This window comes from Dioscorea cayenensis, chromosome 5 (assembly GCF_009730915.1).
Source record: "Dioscorea cayenensis subsp. rotundata cultivar TDr96_F1 chromosome 5, TDr96_F1_v2_PseudoChromosome.rev07_lg8_w22 25.fasta, whole genome shotgun sequence".
Lineage (NCBI taxonomy): Eukaryota > Viridiplantae > Streptophyta > Magnoliopsida > Dioscoreales > Dioscoreaceae > Dioscorea > Dioscorea cayenensis.
In genome coordinates this window covers 7,086,417-7,107,729 of record NC_052475.1, presented here as the reverse complement: position 1 = coordinate 7,107,729, position 21,313 = coordinate 7,086,417, and the positions used below count along the sequence as shown (strand labels likewise).

The 21,313-nt window shown below is 40.4% G+C and overlaps 1 non-coding gene across 1 annotated transcript; it reads right to left on the bottom strand.

The window, feature by feature from the left end:
- Positions 1-2,242: 2,242 nt before the first annotated feature.
- LOC120262531 lies at positions 2,243-2,349 on the bottom strand. The gene has a single exon (XR_005536800.1). It is a non-coding gene; the product is annotated as a small nucleolar RNA R71 (small nucleolar RNA).
- Positions 2,350-21,313: the final 18,964 nt, after the last annotated feature.

Sequence of the window (21,313 nt, the reverse complement as noted above, 5' to 3'; positions counted from 1 at the left end):
GGCCAATTATAAAGGAAAGAAGCCAATGTGGATTACAATGCACCGATTTTGGAGGAAATCTTGCTAAGGTTCAAACGCGAAGACATAGGTCGATATGAGATGCTAGAGTGTGTGCCAACCTTCTCGTATTCGAGTTTTGAGGGGTATTGGCCAAGGTTTTGAGATGCACTGTAGCAACACGGTAGACATAGGTCGATGTGAGATGCGCTGTAGCAACACGGTAGAAAGTACTGTAGAAGCACTGTTCACAGCCGGCCGAGAAAACAGGAGTTCAGAGGATCCACACGGGCGTGTGGAAATTATCCACGCCCGTGTGGAAATTCCCCACGGGCGCGTAAAGCATCCACGCCCGTGTAGTCGCCCGATTCCAGCCCTATTTAAAGCCGAATCAGTCCCGATTTTAGTATTCTTTTCTCCATTTTTTCCCCAACTTGAGAGAGGGCTTCGGCTAGGGTTTTGAGGGGTATTGGCCAAGGTTTTGGAGAGGTTCTACGGCTCCAACATCGTCATTCCTGAGGAAGAAGGTTGGTAGGGGAGCTTCCGTCGAGGCGTATCCTATATCGGACGAGGGAATCCTTGGACGACGAGTAGAGGACTTTCAACAAGACCATCGACATGATTATGGAGGGGGTTTCTTTATGGATTCATTGCTTTTACATTCTAATTCTTTGATTGTATTTAGTTCCATGCAGAGCTAAACCCCTAGTGGGTACTCGGGTATTTGTGAACCCTAGGATGTATTCGTTTCTTTGAATCTCTTTATTATGCTTTCAATAAATTGATGTTTATTGTGAGTTCCAACCTTGATTGCTTGATTGTATGAACATTTCCCCTAGAGTGACACTAGGGTTGAGAGTTCTTGTTGGTAACCTTGTGAGTGAGTGACACACCACGAGCGTTAGACAAAGCTAAGTTGGAGAGGGTTGAGAGGATGAGTCGAGAGGTACAGAAGCGTCCCCTTTCCCCTCCGACGTGATAGATGAACTTCCGCTGGGGCTTAGTTGCGCGTGCAACGGAGTGAAGCGTTGAGGTGACCTTAGTATCTAGGGCTCAATTGTGGTTAGGGACCTTCCACCTGGACCAAAGGGTTAGGTCTATAATTAGGAAGAGATTTATCACTTGGAATCCCTGGAGCTCATTGCAACTCTATACGAGTGCGAGGTGTTGAGATTGTTTGATTTCTCCTCTGGGACATGTATAGAGTTAGGCATAGTTGACCTTAGATTTGGGATTATGTAATTAAGGATTTCCACGACTCACCATTGCATTGATTAGGAAGCATAATAGAGGGTTCTTGCACTTGAACAATTATCCTAGGCGGAGCATTATCCGGGTACCCCATCTTTATCGATTGCCTTATCCCCTTCTTTACTTTTGCTCTCTTATTTGTTGCTTTTATTGTTGAGAATTGAATCATTGTCACACTAATCATTATTAATCTTTCATATAGCTAAGAATCGAATTAAGTATTTTTATTCCCTACTCCCTGTGGATTCGATACCCGCTCACCCGGAATTATTACTTCGACAAACCCGTGCACTTGCGGGATATACGCAAGGGGACCTTGTCAATTTTTTGGCGCCGTTACCGGGGAGTAGGCGTTTAGAGATACTTTGCACTTTGTTTTCTTAGCTATTTCACCATATATTCTATTTTATATCTTCTTATTCTATCATCGTTCTGATTTCTTTTTCTTTCTTTTTGGTTGCAGCTACGAGGTTATGACCCGAGGGAATCCCTCAATATTGATTGAAGGGATTCCGAGCTTGAACGATACACTTATAAGAAAAGGGAAAGAGCCCTGCGAGAAACAGGTCTAATCCGACTTATTTGGAAGCGTAAGAATGCGAAAACATGGCGTAGCAGAATGAGCAACAGCAAACATTATCCGATTATGCCAGACCTTCAGTGTTGGTGACACAATCGAGTATTGTGCGTTCCCCAATTACAGCTCAGAACTTTGAGTTGAAGCCGGCATTCAACCACATGTTGCGCGATCGCACAATTCAATGGTTTGGCCGATGAGGATCCAACAGATCACATAGAGAGCTTTCTCGAGGTGTGTGATATGCTGAAGATAAATGGGGTGACGGATGATGCCATCAAATTGAGAGCCTTCCCATTTTCCCTAAAGGGGAGAGTGAAGCAGTGGCTACACTCGTTACCTAGAGCGTCGATTACCACGTAGGAGAAGATGGTGGAAGCTTTCCTAACCCGTTATTTTCCTTCCGGAAAATCAGCAAAGCTTAGGAACGAGATCTCATCTTTTGTTCAGTTGGAATTGGAGTCTCTATTCGAGACATGGGAAAGGTTCAAGGAGCTCCTGAGGAAGTGCCCGCAACACGGATTCCCGGAGTGGATGATTGTTCAAACCTTTTACAATGGTTTGAACCCGAGTACAAGGTGACTCTTAGATGCGGCAGCAGGAGGTACCTTAGGTAGCAAGACCCCCGATGAGGCCCGTCAGTTGATTGAAGAAATGGGGTTAAACAGCTACCAATGGAATGCTAGAGAGAAGAAAAATGTGGCCGGTCTCCATGAGATAGATGCGGTAACTTTATTGGCCGCCCAAGTGGAAAATTTGAGTAAGAAGTTAGATCTTCTAACTTCAAATAGAGTGGCGGCCGTAACTAATTGCACCGGGTGTGGTGGAGTGCATGCTCCCTCCGATTTTCCGATCTCTATTAGTGATGTTTCTTCGGTGGAGAATGTTGATTTTGTAGGTAATGGCATGAGACCTCAAGGAAACCCATATAGCAATACCTACAATCCGGGTTGGAAGAATCATCCCAATTTCTCATGGAATAATCAAGGTCCACAAAAGGCCATGGGGCCACCGGGTTTCCAACAACAACAAGCCCCTCAGGTGGAAAACAGAGTCTCAGGTTTGGAAACCCGAATGACTGACCTAGAGAAGCATTTGGCTAGATTTGTGCAATCTGCAAATACTAGGTTTGAATCAGTCAAGGCTACACATCCCAACCACACCGCCTCTTTGCATAACCTTGAAAATCAAGTGGGTCAAATCGCGAAGTCTCTCTCTGAAAGGCCACATGGAAGATTACTAAGCAATACAAAGACCAATCCTAGAGAGCACGTGAAGGTGATCACTTTGAGAAGTGGTCGGGAGGTTGAAGGTAGACTTCCGAGTGAGATGCCAAAAGAACACACACCCGAGGTTATAGAGGTGGAAAAGGGGACGAGCAAAGAGAAAGAGGTGGTGCCCCCACCTTTCAAGCCAAGAATCCCTTATCCCTCTAGATTGAAAATGACCAAGGGGCTGAACAGTACAAGAAGTTCCTGAGTTTGTTCAAGCAACTCCACATTAATATTCCTTTTGTTGAGGCATTGGCCCAAATGCCTAAGTATGCGAAGTTCTTGAAAGACTTGTTGAATAACAAGAGGAAGTTGGAGGAGAGTGCTTCAGTGATTTTAGATGCTTCATGCTCGGCGGTATTGCAAAAGAACATGCCAAACAAGAAGAAAGACCCGGGAAGCTTCATCATTCCGTGTAATATTGGCAATCTTGGTGAGGAAATGGCATTGGCGGACTCAGGGGCTAGTATCAATGTCATGCCATACACCTTCTTTCAAAAGCTAGGCTTGGGCGAGCCTAGGCCTACTCGGATGACTTTGCAACTAGCGGACCGAACAGTGCGACATCCGAGAGGCATCATTGAAGACGTGCTTGTCAAGGTGGACAAATACATTTTTCCGGTTGACTTTGTAGTGCTAGATGTTGATGAGGATGCGGATGTACCCTTGATACTTGGGAGACCGTTCTTGCGGACTTCCAAAGCATTGATTGACATGGACGGCAGAGAGCTCACCTTGAGAATTGGAGATGACAAGCTCACATACTGCCTTGCTGAGGCCATGCGGCATTCTCTCGATTTTGATGATACTTTATATTTTCTAGACTCTACTAATGAGATTGTTGATGAATACATACAGGAGATGTTCAATCCGGATCCGTATGAAGGATTGTTCGACCAAGAGGAGGGACATGAAGATGTAATGATGCTTGGATCTATGGAAGAAGTACCATCTATCCCAGGGATCTTGAAGAAGGTGCTCCGAAAAATGAAGAGGGCTAGGAGACGCCACCGAAAACACTCCAAGGCTGTTGGAGACGCACGTGAACCGAAGAAGTTAGACGTATCATTGTTAGGTGGTCCGAAGCCTGATAATACACCCTCTACTCTCAAGAGACTTTGCACATCATGCTTTCAAGCGATGGGTAAGAGGGCAACTTTCATTCATGAACCCCCGTGAGGTAAGACAAGGTACGTCGAGCTTAGTGACGTTAAACAAGTGCTTCTTGGGAGGAAACCCAAGTGTTTACTGTTTTCTTAGCTTTAGTTCAGTTTGTTTGCATGAATAATTTGTTAAGTGTTGGTGTCTTAATTTCTTAGATGCTTGTGCTGAGATTTCCTTGTGAACTTTGAATTTTAATAGTGTGTTTTCATGTGGAATTGGCGAAGTTTGGTCGTTTGAGCTCTATTTCATGTTTTTCACTCGGTAAAAAAATTGCATAATAGAGCGAGCTACGAGTGTGTAAACATGTTCGAAATTTTCTGCAGAGCCTACATGATTTTTTTCTAAGTCATCCGGAGAAAAACACGGGCATGTGGAATTTCCATGCGCGTGAGATTTCCACCGCGAGCTCATCCAAAGAAGGCAGTGCGGGCGCCCCTGTGAATGACCATGCGATTAGCACACGCCCATGGGTAATTTCTGCACGGACATGTGAATTCCTACAGGGTTTGGCGAATTTATCTGAGAGCACACAGGGGCGTGGACTTGCCCCTGTGGGCGACCTTGTGAACCATGCACGGGCATGGGTAATTTCCACACGCCCGTACGAAACTCTATAGAGGAGGTCTCTCCATCCCGAGAAAACACAGGGGCGTGCGGCTTCCCCTGTGAGTTGGGCATGTGAATGTCCACGCCCGTGTGGAATTTCCGCACGGGCGTGTATAACACTTGGTATTTTTCTCGGATGTCCAGAGAAGCCACAGGGGTGTGCGGCTTCCCCTATGGGTCGGATGCACAGGCGTGGGTATTTTCCACACGCGCGTGCGATAGCGGTCAGAGTCGAAGAGAGTGTTTTCTGAGGCGCCAGCGGGGCGTGCGTGCGCCCGCAGGCTCTTTTATAATGAAGTGCAGCGTGGTAATTACCTGCGCGCGTGTGGATGCTGTGAAACATCAAGGGTCGCGAGTCCTTTTTAAAGAAGATTAGTTTCTCTCCCCCTTCACGACCTCTATTCATCTGAAAACACTCTCACATCGTTCTCCGATTTCATAGCACTACATTGATAGGATTTTTGCGAGGTTTTCCGGCCGGTTCTTCATTTTCTCATCCCATCTCGTCGGTAAGCCCTATTCATCATTTTCTTTGCCAATTCATGGTTTCCATCGATTAATCTGGTTAATAATGCTTCGTTTCTTCAATTAGAAGGATGATTGATGTTTACAACGAAGTTAGAAGTATTTTTAAGTTGTATTGTTGAATTTTTGGAGCACGGCCGTGCGGTTTTCACACCCCATGGATCCACACGGGCGTGCGGAAATTCCACACGACCGTGTGGATTTCTGCAGTATTATTTTATCAACTTGTTTGATCGATTTCGTTTCAAATTTTGCAGATTATGGCACCTCGATCGAAGAAGCAATCTGATAAGAGGCCGCGTGAGTCATCCCCTGAGCCTGAGGGCATAAGGTTTGCGATTCCAGAGCATCATGTTCGCTATGAGCGCTTGTCGAGACTCCGCTTCGGACAGACTCGATTCCTGGACACGACTATACTGTGAGATCTACAGCAGGGAGATGAGTTCGTTGATGAGGTAGAGGATCTCGTTTCAGCTGGTGGTTGGCAGCAATTATTGACGATTAAAGAGCCCGCCATCCGAGAGTTTGCACTAGAGGTACTATCATCTTTCGAATTTGACAGATCTTACACAAGTTTCAACAGTTTGGATACCATTCAGTTCAGAGTATTTGGACACCACCATACCTTGAGCGTCACTCAGTTTTCGGTATGACTTGGCTTGTATGAGGAGGCATTCACAGATACGGAGGAGTACGCTCAATTACCGACTGATTATCCTGGAACTTTAACCCCGCAGAAAGCTTATAGAGTGCTATGTGGTCACGGTCAGTACGAGCCGGGGGTGTCCAAGGCCACGTGCCTTTCCTGACCTGCTTACAGATATTTACATGCCATCATGAGTAGGTCGGTGAATGGCCGTGGTGATAGCACTAGTGTTCTGAGCCGACAGGAATTATTGTATCTGTACTCGATGGTGCAACGCGTACCGATTCACTTAAGGCACATCATGGCAAAGTACATCAGACATCAGGGGCACTATGCTAGACTAGGAGTGATCTTCTCGGGACCCTACATTACGAGATTAGTGCTAGGCATTTGTCTCTTGGATTCGATTCACGGGGCCGAGAAGATAAGTATACCTGCTCCCCTGAGCCTAGAGACGATGAGGTTGATGGGCATGGTCCGCAGGGTTCGGACATGGGTTTTTGCGTTAGTGCTACCAGCTCCAGAGATAGCCGAGGATGAGGGTAATGAAACCGGGGCATCTCAGCCCGCTCCCAAGCCTCAACCAGCCCCGATGGAGACCGAGGCAACTCCAGTGGCAGAGGAACCACCCCTCGTGCGTATATTTTCACCATCTCGAGCTTATGATCGCTTTGAGAGGCTCGAGAGAGCTTTGGCGGTGATACGGACTGAGGTAGCTGAGGCTCGAGCCGAGATTGCAGAGATTAGGAATATGTAGGCCACTCAGTACACAGAGTTCATGGCACGTTTCGATGTATTACAGCAGATCTTAGAGCACGACGTCGCCTCATCATTTGTCTTATGGCCGAGGACTCCTCAGGCCCCCTCAGTTAATCCGGCACTCTCATCCCCTACCTCGGCACATAACGTTTTAATTTTTGCTTGAGGACAAGCAAAAGCTTAAGTGTGGGGGAGTTTGATAAGTGCTTGTGCGATATGAATGCGAAGCGTTCATTCCTTATCTTGAGCATTACTTTTCTCAGGTTTTTTACACTAATATGTGTGTTTGTATGTTACTTTCGTGCAGGTAGGGTTGTGAGGCCAAGTATGAAGGAAATAAGCCAATGTGGATTACAATGCACCGATTTTGGAGGAAATCTTGCTAAGGTTCAAACGCGAAGACATAGGTCGATGTGAGATACTAGAGTGTGTGCCAACCTCCTCGTATTCGAGTTGGCACATCCATTTGGAGGGGCACAAAGACAGTCACACTCGAGCATTCCGACCTATGCACATAGAACAAGAGCTTCACCAACGTGCCTATCACTGAAGAAGCAAGTGATCCACGACGTGAACGTGTGCCCGTTTGCGTTACTCTGATGAAAGTATGGATTCGGTAAGCTATTCAGGCCGATACTGTAGCAGAGCAATGTACCAACACGGTAGAAAGTACTGTAGCAGCACTGTTTACAGCCGGCCAAGAAAACAGGAGTTCAGAGGATCCACACGGGCGTGTGGAAATTATCCACGCCCGTGTGGAAATTCCCCACGGGAGCGTGAAGCATCCACGCCCGTGTAGTCGCCCGATTCCAGCCCTATTTAAAGCCGAATCAGTCCGATTTTTAGTATTCTTTTCTCCATCTTTTCCCCAACTTGAGAGAGGGCTTTCGACTAGGGGTTTTGAGGGGTATTGGCCAAGGTTTTTGGAGAGGTTCTCTGGCTCCGACATCGTCATTCCCTGAGGAAGAAGGTTGGTAGGGGGAGCTTCCGTCGAGGCGTATCCTATACCGAACGAGGGAATCCTTGGACGACGAGTAGTGGACTTTCCACAAGACCATCGACACGATTATCGAGGGAGTTTCTTTATGGATTCATTGCTTTTACATTCTAATTCTTTGATTGTATTTAGTTCCATGGAAAGCTAAACCCCTAGTGGGTACTCGGGTATTTGTGAACCCTAGGATATATTCGTTTCTTTGAATCTCTTTATTATGCTTTTAATAAATTGATGTTTATTGTGAGTTCCAACCTTGATTGCTTGATTGTATGAACATTTCCCCTAGAGTGACACTAGGGTTGAGAGTTCTTGTTGGTAACCTTGTGAGTGAGTGACACCACCAGGCGTTAGACAAAAAGCTAGGTTGGAGAGGGTTGAGATGGTGAGTCGAGAGTGCAGAGCGTCCCCTTTCCCCTCCGATGTGATAGATTCTACCTCTGTTCCTCGAGTTCATTGCGGTCATAATAGAGTGAATGGTCTAAGGGATGAACTTCCGCTGGGAGCTTAGTTGCTTGGCGTGCAACGGAGTGAAGCGTTGAGGTGACCTTAGTATCTAGGGCTCAATTGTGGTTAGGGACCTTCCACCTGGACCAAAGGGTTAGGTCTATAATTAGGAAGAGATTTATCACTTGGAATCCCGGAGCTCATTGCAACTCTATGACGAGTCGCGAGGTGTTGAGATTATTCGATTTCTCCTCCGGGACATGTATAGAGTTAGGCATAGTTGACCTTAGATTTGGGATTATATAATTAAGGATTTTCACGACTCACCATTGCATTGATTAGGAAGCATAATAGAGGGTTCTTGCACTTGAACAATTATCCTAGGCGGAGCATTATCCGGGTACCCCATCTTTATCGATTGCCTTATCCCCTTCTTTACTTTTGCTCTCTTATTTGTTGCTTTTATTGTTGAGAATTGAATCATTGTCACACTAATCATTATTGATCTTTCACATAGATAAGAATCGAATTAAGTATTTTTATTCCCTACTCCCTGTGGATTCGATACCCGCTCACCCGGAATTATTACTTCGACAAACCCGTGCACTTGCGGGATATACGCAAGGGGACCTTGTCAGGGGTCTTATTTATCATGTTTTTTATGTTATTTGCATCCACCCTTGATTGTATTTCACATTCTCTTACTACGGAGAACTAAACCTCCTAGAGTATTTGGACATTGATGAACCTTAGGATGCGATTTGCATTTGACATTACATTTGAGTTCATTTTGATTGTAATTCAATTGTGTGTATTAAATGCCATGATTTCTTCATAGAGAAAGATTAATTTCATATTTGATATATATGTAAGAGATTCAGAAATCCTTATACATAAATCTACCACAACTGAAAAAAATTTGGGTATAGACCTAGGAGTAAAGTGTTGAATATCACAATTCTCCCAATTAGGAATACTATACCTCCAGATTCCACTAAGTGTTTATGCAACTATAGGGAGCTAGATTAGATAAAGATCTCAATTTGATTTCCTAAGGAATTAGTTACTAATTAATTTGAGAAATGAATTAGTGTACATTAGGAAGTTTGGATTAATCCTCTTTATGGGGTTTATATAGCGTTAGTGCAATCATATGGTGTCTAGATTAGGAAGAGATTCCAACATAGCTTGGTAGGGGATTAATTAGTCATCGCCTTATGAAAAGGGTGAGTATAATCTTGAAAATGATTTTTTTCAATTGACTAAAATTTGGTTTGATATCCTAGTCTAGCACTCAAATTGACATCCTCGAGGATTTCTTGACCAAACACCTTCCTTTTATGATTGATTGCCTTCATGCTAATTCACGGTGTTTCTATAGCTTTTTCTTCATTTTACTTTTATTCATCATCTTTGTTTTCCCATCAACTAGATAATAGATGAATAGCAAGTGCTAGTTTTTTTGTCCTCGTGGAGTCAACAACCTTGTGTTTTATCACAAACTTTATTACTTGAAACACCTCATAAAAATAATAGACATCAAGTTCTATAAAAAAAATCGTTTATTTGAAATAGACTTTTGTTAGTGAAGAAACTATTTAATTCAAGAATGCATGCTAATAGTTTTATGGTAAATCATTTGAATGAATTTAACATAATTTGGACAAAACTTAAACTCTTAGAATCTGTCTTACTACTGATCTCAAGGCTTTGATGTTTATGAGTTCTTTTCCAAATAGTTGGAGTAACATTGTTGTGGCTATTGGCAGTTTTTTCAGGGACTGCTCTTAAATTTAATGATGTTGTGAGTATTATCATGAATAACAAGTCAATAAAAAGAGAATAAGTGAGAGCACCACTTCTACAAGTACTGCTTTGTCCAGTAACAATGACAAAAGTAGATAAAGTGGTAGAATTTTAAGATAGGCTAAAAGGGAGATCAAAGTATAAAGGGAAGTTTAAAAATAAAAATAGTGTGTTGGAAATGTTAGGTAGAGGATCACATAAAGAGGGGTTGTCCCAACAAAAAAAAAGGAAGGAACAAATATGGTGAATCTAAATAAGGAGAATAATGCTTTGTGCTTGTATGCTTATAAGGAATCAAATTGAGATTAGTGGTTTATGGATTCAAGGGCTTCCTTCCACTGTACTACTTATAGGGAGTGGTTCAATAATTACGTCCGAGGTGAATTTGTGCATGTGGTCAATAGTGATTAGTAGGAATTCAAAATTATCGATAAATAGGTAATTCAATTGAAATTGCACAATAGTGGAAAGCTTTTTCTACAAGAGGTTAAACACATGTCAGATTTGAAGAAGAATTTCATATCTATTAGCAAGCTAGATGCTGAGGATTATCAATTCTCATTTTAGAGGAATAAAAGAACGATTAACAAATGAGCAACGGTAGTAGTTAAGTATGAGAGAGTGGAACACTATATCTACTTTCAAACTTTGTGGATCATATTATTTGTTTAGTCATTGTGAAGCATGAGGTGGTTACCTATGGTATCAAAGGCTCTATCACTTAAGTACAATTGGTATGAAGGTGTTATAATGTGATGAATGCATATTGTACATGATGTTTCTATCTATTTTAACATGCACTTAACTTGTCTTTTTGCTCAACGTTTTATATTTTTAGTTCTACTTTGAGTATTTTGTGCTTCATGGAATAGGCACGCAAGTTTTGAGACAAAAGAAACAAAATATGAGCAAATCAAAGCTGAACAAGGGCAAAAAAAAGCACCACAGAGAAAACCACATCCGTGCTTAGGCCTTGTTTAGGCCATGCAAATCACAAGAGTTAAGAAATTTTAGTTCAAAGTACAACATGGCCCAGTTATCCCCTTGCATGGTTGTGCAAAAGGAAGCATGGGTTAGCTTATTCCCATGCTAATTACAAGAAAGAGGAAATTCAACAATATGGAGAAGCATAGCCAGCCAGCTCCTTGCATAGCCATACTTGGGATAAACATGGCCACGCTCAAGGGACAAATCGTAGGTTATAATATTTTTTGCCCTATTCAAGTCCCAAACTTCTCTAGTAAAATGCACGACCTCAAACAATTTCTCAACAAGGTCATGCACTAGTCATACCTACTTTTCAAATCCCGAAAGTTAGGTTTTCAAGGGGACTTTTGAGTGGAGAATAGGGAGGATGGCTAGGGTTTTGAAGGGACAGCCAAAGGCCATCATTCAAAGGTGTATTGAAACTGCCCTTGTGGTTTAGAGATAAGCGATTACCGATTCAGCATTCTCCATCTTTAGATTCTATTGCAAACATTTGAGAGAAGCATGAGGGAGTTTTCATTATGATTTCTTCCTTGTCTTTAATCTTGGATTGTATCTTGTTGTTTTTAAACATGAGAGGCTAAACTGTCATTAGGTACCTCAGACCATGAATCTCAAGACTAATTGTATTTGATTTCTTTACTTTTTATATTGGCTATGAGTATTCTTTTAAATCTTCTATGTCACTTCATACTTGTAATTACATTATGCGAGAGCTTTAATTGCATATTTGATTGATATGATTAGGATTGAGAAATTAATCATGTTAGGTCACACATAGAAGATAGGGATTAAGTGCACACATAGAAATAGGGTGTATAGTGTCAAACTCTCTGGATTAAGGTTAAACCTAATAGAGGGATTCATGGAGCATCATACAACTGATGAGTGTACATTATTCACGTATTTTATAACTATTTGTACACTCATTGGGCATGCATTAGAACCATAATATGGAATTCGATGCTAAATATTGTGTGTTTTGCATTAATAGGCTTAGGGTAGTGCTTAAAAGCTAGGGAGATTCTAAAAAAAACAATTTAGACCAAAAGCAATGAAGTTGGAGCTCTCTCCGCATCTTTAGAACAAGGACAAGGCAAATTGGTGCCTTACAGGCAGCTTACCATTGTCCTTATGGCCATAAGTCTATTTAAGAAGACCTTGCGAGCATACTTATGTCCATAAGGAGAATTCAGAGCCAATTCAAAGGACCTTACAGGCAAGGCTTACGCCCGTAAGGATGCAGGTAAGGACCATCCAGAGGAGCTTACAACCATAATGAAGCAGAATAGTGAGGTTTATAGTCCAGCATTTACAGATGTAAGCGGGACTGTAACAAAATCAGAAGACCTTACAAATGGGGCTTACAACCGTAAGTCATCCCATAAGGCTTACAACAATCTTCCCCAGCTTCCTTATAGCCTAATCCTTACACCTGTAAGCAGTTAGGTATAAATAGAACTTAAGAGGATTTATAAGCATCATCTACTCTATCTCTCTATTCTTTCAGGGGCTGATTCTTAGAGGTGAGATTGAGGAAGAAAAGGGTTGAATCTCATGCACTTTAGGTAAGATTTGGAGAGGGATTTGGGACGGCATTCAAGGGGGTTGGAGATCGTAGCCGTCAAGCTCACCTTGGTGGCGTGCGTGGACTCTACATCAGTGACTGTCCATCCTAGGGATTGACAAGGGGGTTTCATGGATCCTATGTTTACCTTTATTCTTTGTATCTTGAATGCTTATCTTCTATTAATGGAGGGCTAACTTGTAGATGTTTGGGCATAGTTGAACTCTAGGGTTTATATTTTGTGGCTTTTGTTGTAGGATCTCTTATGCTTTAATTGATTTCTTCTTTGCAATCGTATCTATTTGAATCTAATTGTGTGAATGGATGCTTGGTTGCTATTGAGATGAAAGCCCTAGCTCTCATATCTTGTATTGCTACGTCACAAAAAGAAATTCCCACCTAGCATAGACTACCATAATTTCGAGCGGATAGTGGGTGCCTTCTAATTAGGGTATTTAGGAGACTTTATCTCCCACAATCCATTCGAGTGGATTGATGATAATCTCCGCTCTCTTTGTAATCATATGGAATTGATTTTAGGAGAAATCACATTTCTATTCTCTATTCAGATTATGGGCAATCTCTCTTTAGGGGGAGATTATCTACTTAAGAGATTATCATTAGCCAGCAATAAGGTTTTATAGAGTGTTAATGCAATTATGTGGATGTTTGTATCAGTTCTGCACCGATTCAGTTACACTTTCACCCTGAGAAATCGGGTTTCGTATGCTTTTGGAAACCTTTTAGTTCAAATAGGATTGCATGCATAGACAAACCATTGCCCTATACTTCATAACCCTAGAAGGATGCTATACCCAGACATTATTCTCTTTCTTGAATTTTCTCCTGTGAATTTCCCATGTTTTCTAGCTTTCTTTTGGTTTTGTTTCCACACACTTCACGTACTTCACTAGACTAATTTTTGGATTTAGAGTTATTACTAGTATCCACCTCCTTCTCTGTGGATCGACACTCTGCACTTCAAGCACACTTTATTACGTGATCGGCACGTACACTAGCGTATGTCCCTATCAACAACCATAGGGTAATATTATATTACTGTATGGGATTAGGGTTGATTGCCTAGGCTAAAGCATTTTTAAAAATTATCATTTCACTTGTAAACTAACTTCTCTAATTAGGATTCCCATGAGAATATTTCATAATGACATCCAAAAGCCTAGATATTGTGGTGTTACATTCACTCCTAGGATTTAACCAATAATTAGCAACATGGAGGTTTCCATGTAATTGTTTAACCTACCAACTATCAAGAATTTTCAAGCAAGGCTTGACCCCTTTTCTCCTCCTTTGAAATATTTTCAATGTTTCTTCCCTACTTTATGAATAGCCTCATAGAAATGACCCATTTCAGTTCCATTATCATAATTGCAATACACAAAACTCGTACAAGTGGCTCTATGAGTTTCACAGTAATAGCATTTTCTTTTTATAAGGTAGAATCCAAGACAAGATAAACAAAAATCTTTCCAAGTCTATCTTTGACATAAGTTGAAGTAGTTCTTTCTTTCAAAGTCACCATATCTTGAAGTGCATCTTTTTGTGCCAAAATACCTTATAAAGCAATAAAGTTGGTAGAAAATTGAGTTGGAGCAGAATGTAGTATTTCACGTTCACCAACATGCTTCCTCATCAAATGTAATGCATAACAATGATTGTATATATATATATATATACTTGGTAATTTTGAAAGCATGATCTAAAACATCACCTACCTTATCCAACTTTACAATGGCCTATAACATTAAGTTCACAATGGGCTATGTAAAAAGACCAAGAAAGTGTAGAAACTTTTCTATCCAGTAGCCTTCTTATTGCTACATAATTAGATGCATGATCTATAACAATCTGAACAATATTCTATGAGCCAACAAATAACATAATATCTTTAAATAATTTTTTTCAATAATTCTATTGTTTTTAGGCATCTAAAGCATTAACATACTTTAAAAACACAGTACCTCAAGGGTACTATATCAAAAAATTAATCAAGATCCTTCTACATTGATTTACCCACTGACAACGCGCTTTGCGTGTGTACCGCAAATGCACGGGTTTATCAAAGTAATAATACCCTAGTGAATGGTTAGTCGTATCCACAAGGAATAGTGATCAGAAATGCAAGGATTGCTATTTAGCTAAAGTGAAGATGGATTGATAGTGGTGTGAACAATATCAATATGAAAATAAATAAAAGAACAAGAAAGGGAGAAGCAATATAAAAAAATGAGAGGAAAGGCAATCAATAGAAAATGGGGCACCCGGACATTACACCCCCTAGGACTATTGCTTCAAGTACAAAATCAACTATTAAGTCTCCTAACTAATATTTAATCAGTCGTGGAAAAACTAAAATACATGGTCCCAAACCTAAGGTCAACTTTGACTAACCCTACTCTATGCCCCGGCGGAGAAATTGTTCAGTCTCAACACCTCACACTGTGCAAAGTTGCTTAAAGCTCTAAGGACTCCAAGTGATAAACCATATTTCCTAATATAGATCTAACCCTTTTGGTTCAGGTGAAAGACCCCTAGTCATAATTAAGACCCGAGATACTAAGGATTACTTCAACGCCTCACTCTATTGCTTGCGCAACTAAGCCCTTGTGGAATTCGTCTCTTAGCACTTCACTCTATTGTGACGCTCACCCTCTCGACCTTCTCCAATCTAGCTTTGTCCAACTCTCATGGTGTGTCACTCACTCACAAGGATTACCAATTTAGGCTCTCAACCCTAGTGTCACTCTAAGGGAAAACCCATTCAACAAGCATTTAAGATTAGAACTCAATTAAAGACATTAATTAAATAAACAAAATAGAAATGTCAAAGAAACAATATCATCCTAGGGTTTACAAGTCCAAGTACCCACTAGGGGTTTAACTCTCCATGAAGCGAGATACAATCAATAATAAAATCAAAAGTAAAAACATGCAATCCATAAGTAAAACCCCCTTGTAGTCCATATCGATGGTCTTTGTGGAGCAGCCTTGTCTTCTCCAAGGGTTCCCTCGTCAAGCGTAGGGCACACCTCGACCTAATCGATGCGCACAAAAGCTCCCCCAATAATTCTCTTCTGAAAGGAACACGGTGTTGAAAGCCGTAAAACCACTCCAAAAGCCTTGCTAAAGCCCCCTCTAAACTCTAGCCGCAAGTGCATCCAAAGATGGAGAAAAGATGGAAAAAAGATAGGGCAAAGGATTCCAAAACGGGCTGAAGTCACCTTTAAATAGGCTAGAATCGGGCATCAACACGGGTGTGTGGAATTTCCACACGCCCGTGTGAATCTGCAGGAATTGATTTTTCAACGGCCTGTGAATAGTAACTGCTACATTGATTTTCTATAATAACCTACTACAGTACTCCGCCAAAATACTCCCAAATCCACACTTTCATTGAGGCCACATGAACGGGCACACATCCATGTGGTAGATCGCACACATCTTCAATAAAATCACATTTGATGACAATCTTGCTATCATTGCACAAGTTGAAACACATAAATGTGACTGCCTTTATCCCCCTCCAATTTAAATATTTACTCGAGCACAACAGAGGTTGGCACACACTCATATATTTTTGAGCACAACGTGTGTCTTCACATTTGTTCACTCTAAGATTTCATCAACAATGTGCATTCTCGATCTACTTTGGCTTCTTTCTTCCATACTTGTCTCCACAACCCTATATGCACAAAAGTAACACAGATACACATGTATGAGTGATAAAATCTGAGAAAAATAATGCTCATTGTAAGAAAAGAATACTTTGTATTACTAATACACAAGCACTTATCACCCACCCATTAGAAATTACTATAAAGCTAGTGTTTTCCCATGTTGCAAGATAACTCTTAAAAAAATTCTTTATTTGTTAAACATTCTTTGGCAACAAATATGCATGAATAGAATGAAAGTTTGAACCTTTGTAACTACCACTCATACTAGCCATTGTGTCGATTATAGGTTGCAAAATAAACAAAATTAACGGCATTAAAAGGCATAGAAACATCGATCATCCATTTTGAAATGGCAAGGTCACCCAGATTAATTGCTTCCTTGCTTTACAACTTACTTTTGATAGTTGGTTGAGCTCAGGAGTAGTGCTTAGCATAAATAACTAAAAATTCCTTTTCCTCCTTCATTTCCAAGGTAGTGATCTTTCTTTTAGAAGCCTTCAACAAAATTTCTTCTCTCTAGACTTAGGAGAAGGCATAATGCTCAATGGAATTTCTATAATGTTGGTTTTGTTAAGGGTTGAGGATTATTTATTTATTCGGTTATTAAGCACACACACCCACAAAAATCAAGAGAAAAGGACACAAAGTTTAGTAATGTATTTTAGCATTACATGCCTATGTGCCTATGTCTATAGTACTAAGCCTAAAGAATGAATCCACTAAAAAAGGCAAATAAGGTTACACCAATTTTTACAAGTTAAGGAAGAACTCCCTTAAACTAACCTCATGTTGGTCAACTTATAGTTGACCCAACATCTTTTTCCCAAGATCTTGTCACATCACCTTAGACAATAAGCTTACTTTTTCACAAGATTGATCGGTGATTTTGCCCTTTTCTTGTCAAACCTCTCTCTTGCATCCTGAATCCCTGAGAAGAGACTACCATAAACACTCACATGAAGTGCCTTTCAAACTTTACTCTTTTATTTTGATTCTTTATTGCCTTTGAATCTGGTGTCATAACTTATGTTGCAACATAGCTAAAACATGACCCAACACACCTACTAAAACTGGTTGAGTCACAACTCCAAGTTGTAACATAAACTCAAAACACCATCAACCCTCTTGGTTTGAGTCTGAGTCAAATGTAGCCAAATCACCCACTAATCTTTGCCAAACCACAAACCACTTGTGCTCACCACACCCATCAGCAAGAACCCCAACTTGGTCTTCAATCGCATGACCAAACAAGGTGTTCTTTAATCATATTAAGATAAGCTTTAATGAATTTTCAATCAACTTGATATGGTCTTTAATGAGTCGTATATAGTCTTTAATAAATCTTTAGTGAGCCTCCAATATAATATTCAATTATTTTGAATCTTCAACTTAAGTTGGCATTCTCCCCAATTTAATTTCAATCAAGAATAGTCTTCAACTAATTCTCATAGCTATCTCCAAAAATAACTCCACATCTCATATATCTATCTAATCACATAGTAATCTTCCCAAAAAGCTCGGGCCTGAAATAACTTTTCAATGAATCACTTCTCCTTAAATAGATCTAGCTAATTCTTCACAAATGGCTCCTTAAATAATCAATCGGTAAATGATAAGTGTTATTTTATTCATGTTTTAACAACCTTATTTAGCACGTAATTGACCCTATTGAGCTTTGTTTTAATGGATAACTAGTACTTAGTTGTTCATTTGTATCACAGGATAAAAGAAGCACAACAAGAGCTAAAAGAAACAAATTGGAAGTAAATCGGTGCCAAAATCATCAAACAGAGAACTACACAGTCAAGTACATGCCCGTGTACTTGCTCATGTACACTTCAGCAGAGCATCATGCAGAATATTACATGCACACCATGTGATCAGCCATAGATTTCCTGAGCACTCCCTATCGAGAAGAACATGGCCATATAAACCAAGTACACTTCTGTGTACATTTGAAGAGTTGAAGAGCATGTCCAAGACAAGAACATGGGCGGAAGTCATGTACATAACCGTACAACTCAAAGAGCAACAGAGAAATGAAAACCTGAGAGTTACACTGTTAGTTTAAAGATTACACTGTCTTGTATAGCAATCTGTGTACACCAAGTTCTCATGATTTTTGGGATTTCTCTTGGGAGTTACATGGGCAAGGTACACGCCCATGTACCGATTTGGCCCTGCAAGTATAAATAGAAGAATTGAAGAGTTTTCTAGGGCATCCGAGTTTTGGTTGAATTTGGGGGGAAAGGTTCTGAAGACGATTGCCTGTGGTTGAAGAGGGCTTTAAAGGATTGAAGGGAGAGTTCGAAGAAGTCGCCGGAGTGATGATCTATTAGCGATGATAGTGGCTCACATCATCTCCAACCACACGGCATTGAGAAAAGGGGGGGTTTTCTTTGCATATTTAGGGTTTTAGAGATTGAGATGAAATTTTGTATTGATGAACATAAGCCGTATGGAGGGCTAATTTTCTTGGATGCCCAGATTGATGTAGTTTGGGATTACTTTATCTTTTGATTGCTTTTAATTTAGATTTACCTTCACTTCCGGATTCATCTTTGTTTTCATTATTGGTTTTTGCGTATCGAAAAAAGTGGCTCTACTATTATGATTTCGCTTGTGTATTGAGAGATCCTTGCGAATATATCACACTTGGATGAGTAGGTATCATTGATGCTCTCTAGAGATAGTAAGAGTGCCATGTACCTTTCGATTGGAATTTTGGCGATTATTTCCGATTATTGACATGGAAACCCTAGAGCTCATTGCAATCATATCGAGGATAAGAGTAAGAGAGATTCACTTCCACCTTTATCATAAGATTAGACACTAGGGAGTCTTGAGACAACACTTGGTGTGATTTTTGTTTCCTTCATTTCGGTTAGCTAAGGTTTAATCTCTTTTAATTTGCAATCATCTTATTTTTTAAATTCCCAAGTGAAATTGGTCTGGATACTACTTTATTCATTGCATTCAGTTTCTTGTTTTCTCTGATTTGGTCTCTTGTCTGCTATTATATTTTTCTTTTGAATCTGAAAGTGAACTTGATTTTTATTTTTGTTAGCTAATGAAGATAGGGGTAGTACTTCTATTATCTAGTCTCTATGAATTTGACCTTGCTATTGCATGTATTACTTCAATTGACGCGTTGGGTTGCATGCATCTTACTTTCTGTCAATCAATAAATCTCATGGATACAGTTATCAAATTAAGAAACTTAGCCATTCACCAACATTAAATCTACTTAATTAATTATTTAACAAATAATGCCAACTCATAATAATGCAGTAAGGGTATTATTGCATTTTAACACTAACATGGAGGATTACCATATTGCATGTACATGTGCTCCTCATGACCATAGAAACTTTTCTCTTAAAAAAATCTAGCGACTTCCTATTTTCTAGCATGATTTTCAATTCTTCATGTTAGTTATAAAGGAGCACTAGTGTGGTGATTTTTACTCAATCTCTCATGTAATGTAAGCACACACACACACACTCAATGTAAAATCAAACAAGCAAGAGAAAGGAAACACACAAATTGGTTACCCAGTTCAGCACAAATTGCCTACATCTAGGGGATCGAGCCCTAGAGATAATAATCCACTAAAAGAGATAGAGAAAGAAGATTAAAACACTCACTCTCACTCTCACAATGAATACATGAGCCATCTCTAGATTGGCCGATGCCCACTCTCACTTACCCTTACTCAAGGGTCTCTCTCTAGTAGTATATCCTAGATATCAGAGCAGGGTCTCTTATATAGATGTCTCCATGTCCCAAATATATCACCTACGTCTTTTAGAACCTCAGCGGCTCCTAATTTAGGCATCTTCCAAAATTAGACGTTACAACTCTTTCTGTATCTAAGCTTGCAATGCGGCCCACCTGCTGATCTTTACTGAGTTCTAGCTTCCGTTGCAATGCAACCTTATGACGCCTCCAACCCTCCAGTCCGAAATCAATGCATTCAACTCCTCCCAAGCTCCTCTTGCCAGTAATTAGCTTTCGCCTCACATCATATCAGCAGGTCCCTCTCCCAAGGGTCTCACCCACCAAGGCGCGTCTCTATTTCACCAAACATGGTCTTCAAAAATCTTTAAATCTTCTTTCCAAACTTGATCTCTATTCATCCAAGTTTGGTCTTCACAATCTTCAAACTTGATCATCATTCATCCAAGTTTGGTTCATCAATATTCTTCTTACTAAACTTGATCTCCTTTCATCCAAGTTTAGTTCTTTAATATCTTTCAAGCATGATCTTCATTCATCCAAGCTTGGGTTTCAATTATCTCCAATTATATTTGTGCCTTCCAATAGATTTGACTTGAATAGCTTGTGTCTTCAAACAAATCCACCCATAATTATCTTATCTCTAATTTAGAGATTGTGGCTTAATGAGTGTATAATATTCTATTATTTATATCATTTTGTACACTCATTTTGCGTATACTAAGATTATATTATGGAATTCGGTGCTAAACTTAGTATGCCTTGCATTCTCAGGCTTTAGATAGCACATAAAGATCGGGATAGAACTAAAAGAAGCATTCAAGATCCGAAGCAAAGAAGATAGAGCTCTCTTGGCATCAATTAAATAAAGACAAGGTAAACAGGATGGCTTATGGGTAGCTTACAGCCGCAAGCATCTTCTAGAGAATTTTACTGGCATGCTAATACCCATAAGGGGAAGTTCAAAGCCAAACCAGAGGACCTTAGGAGCATGACTTACACCCATAAGGATACCTGTAAGGACAATCCAAAGGAATTTATGACCAGAGCTTACTCCCATAAGGGCAGTCGCAAATACAGCACAGTAAAGTTTACAGTCTAGCACTTACAGCTGTAAGCTAGATCGTAACACAAATAGAAGACCTTATAGATGGACTCATGATCATAAGTGTTCCTGTAAGGCTTGCAACCCATCTTCTTCAGCTTGTTACAGCCACGTTCTTACGCCCATAAGCTACTGAGTATAAATAGACCTTATAAGGATTTTTAGGGCATCTTTT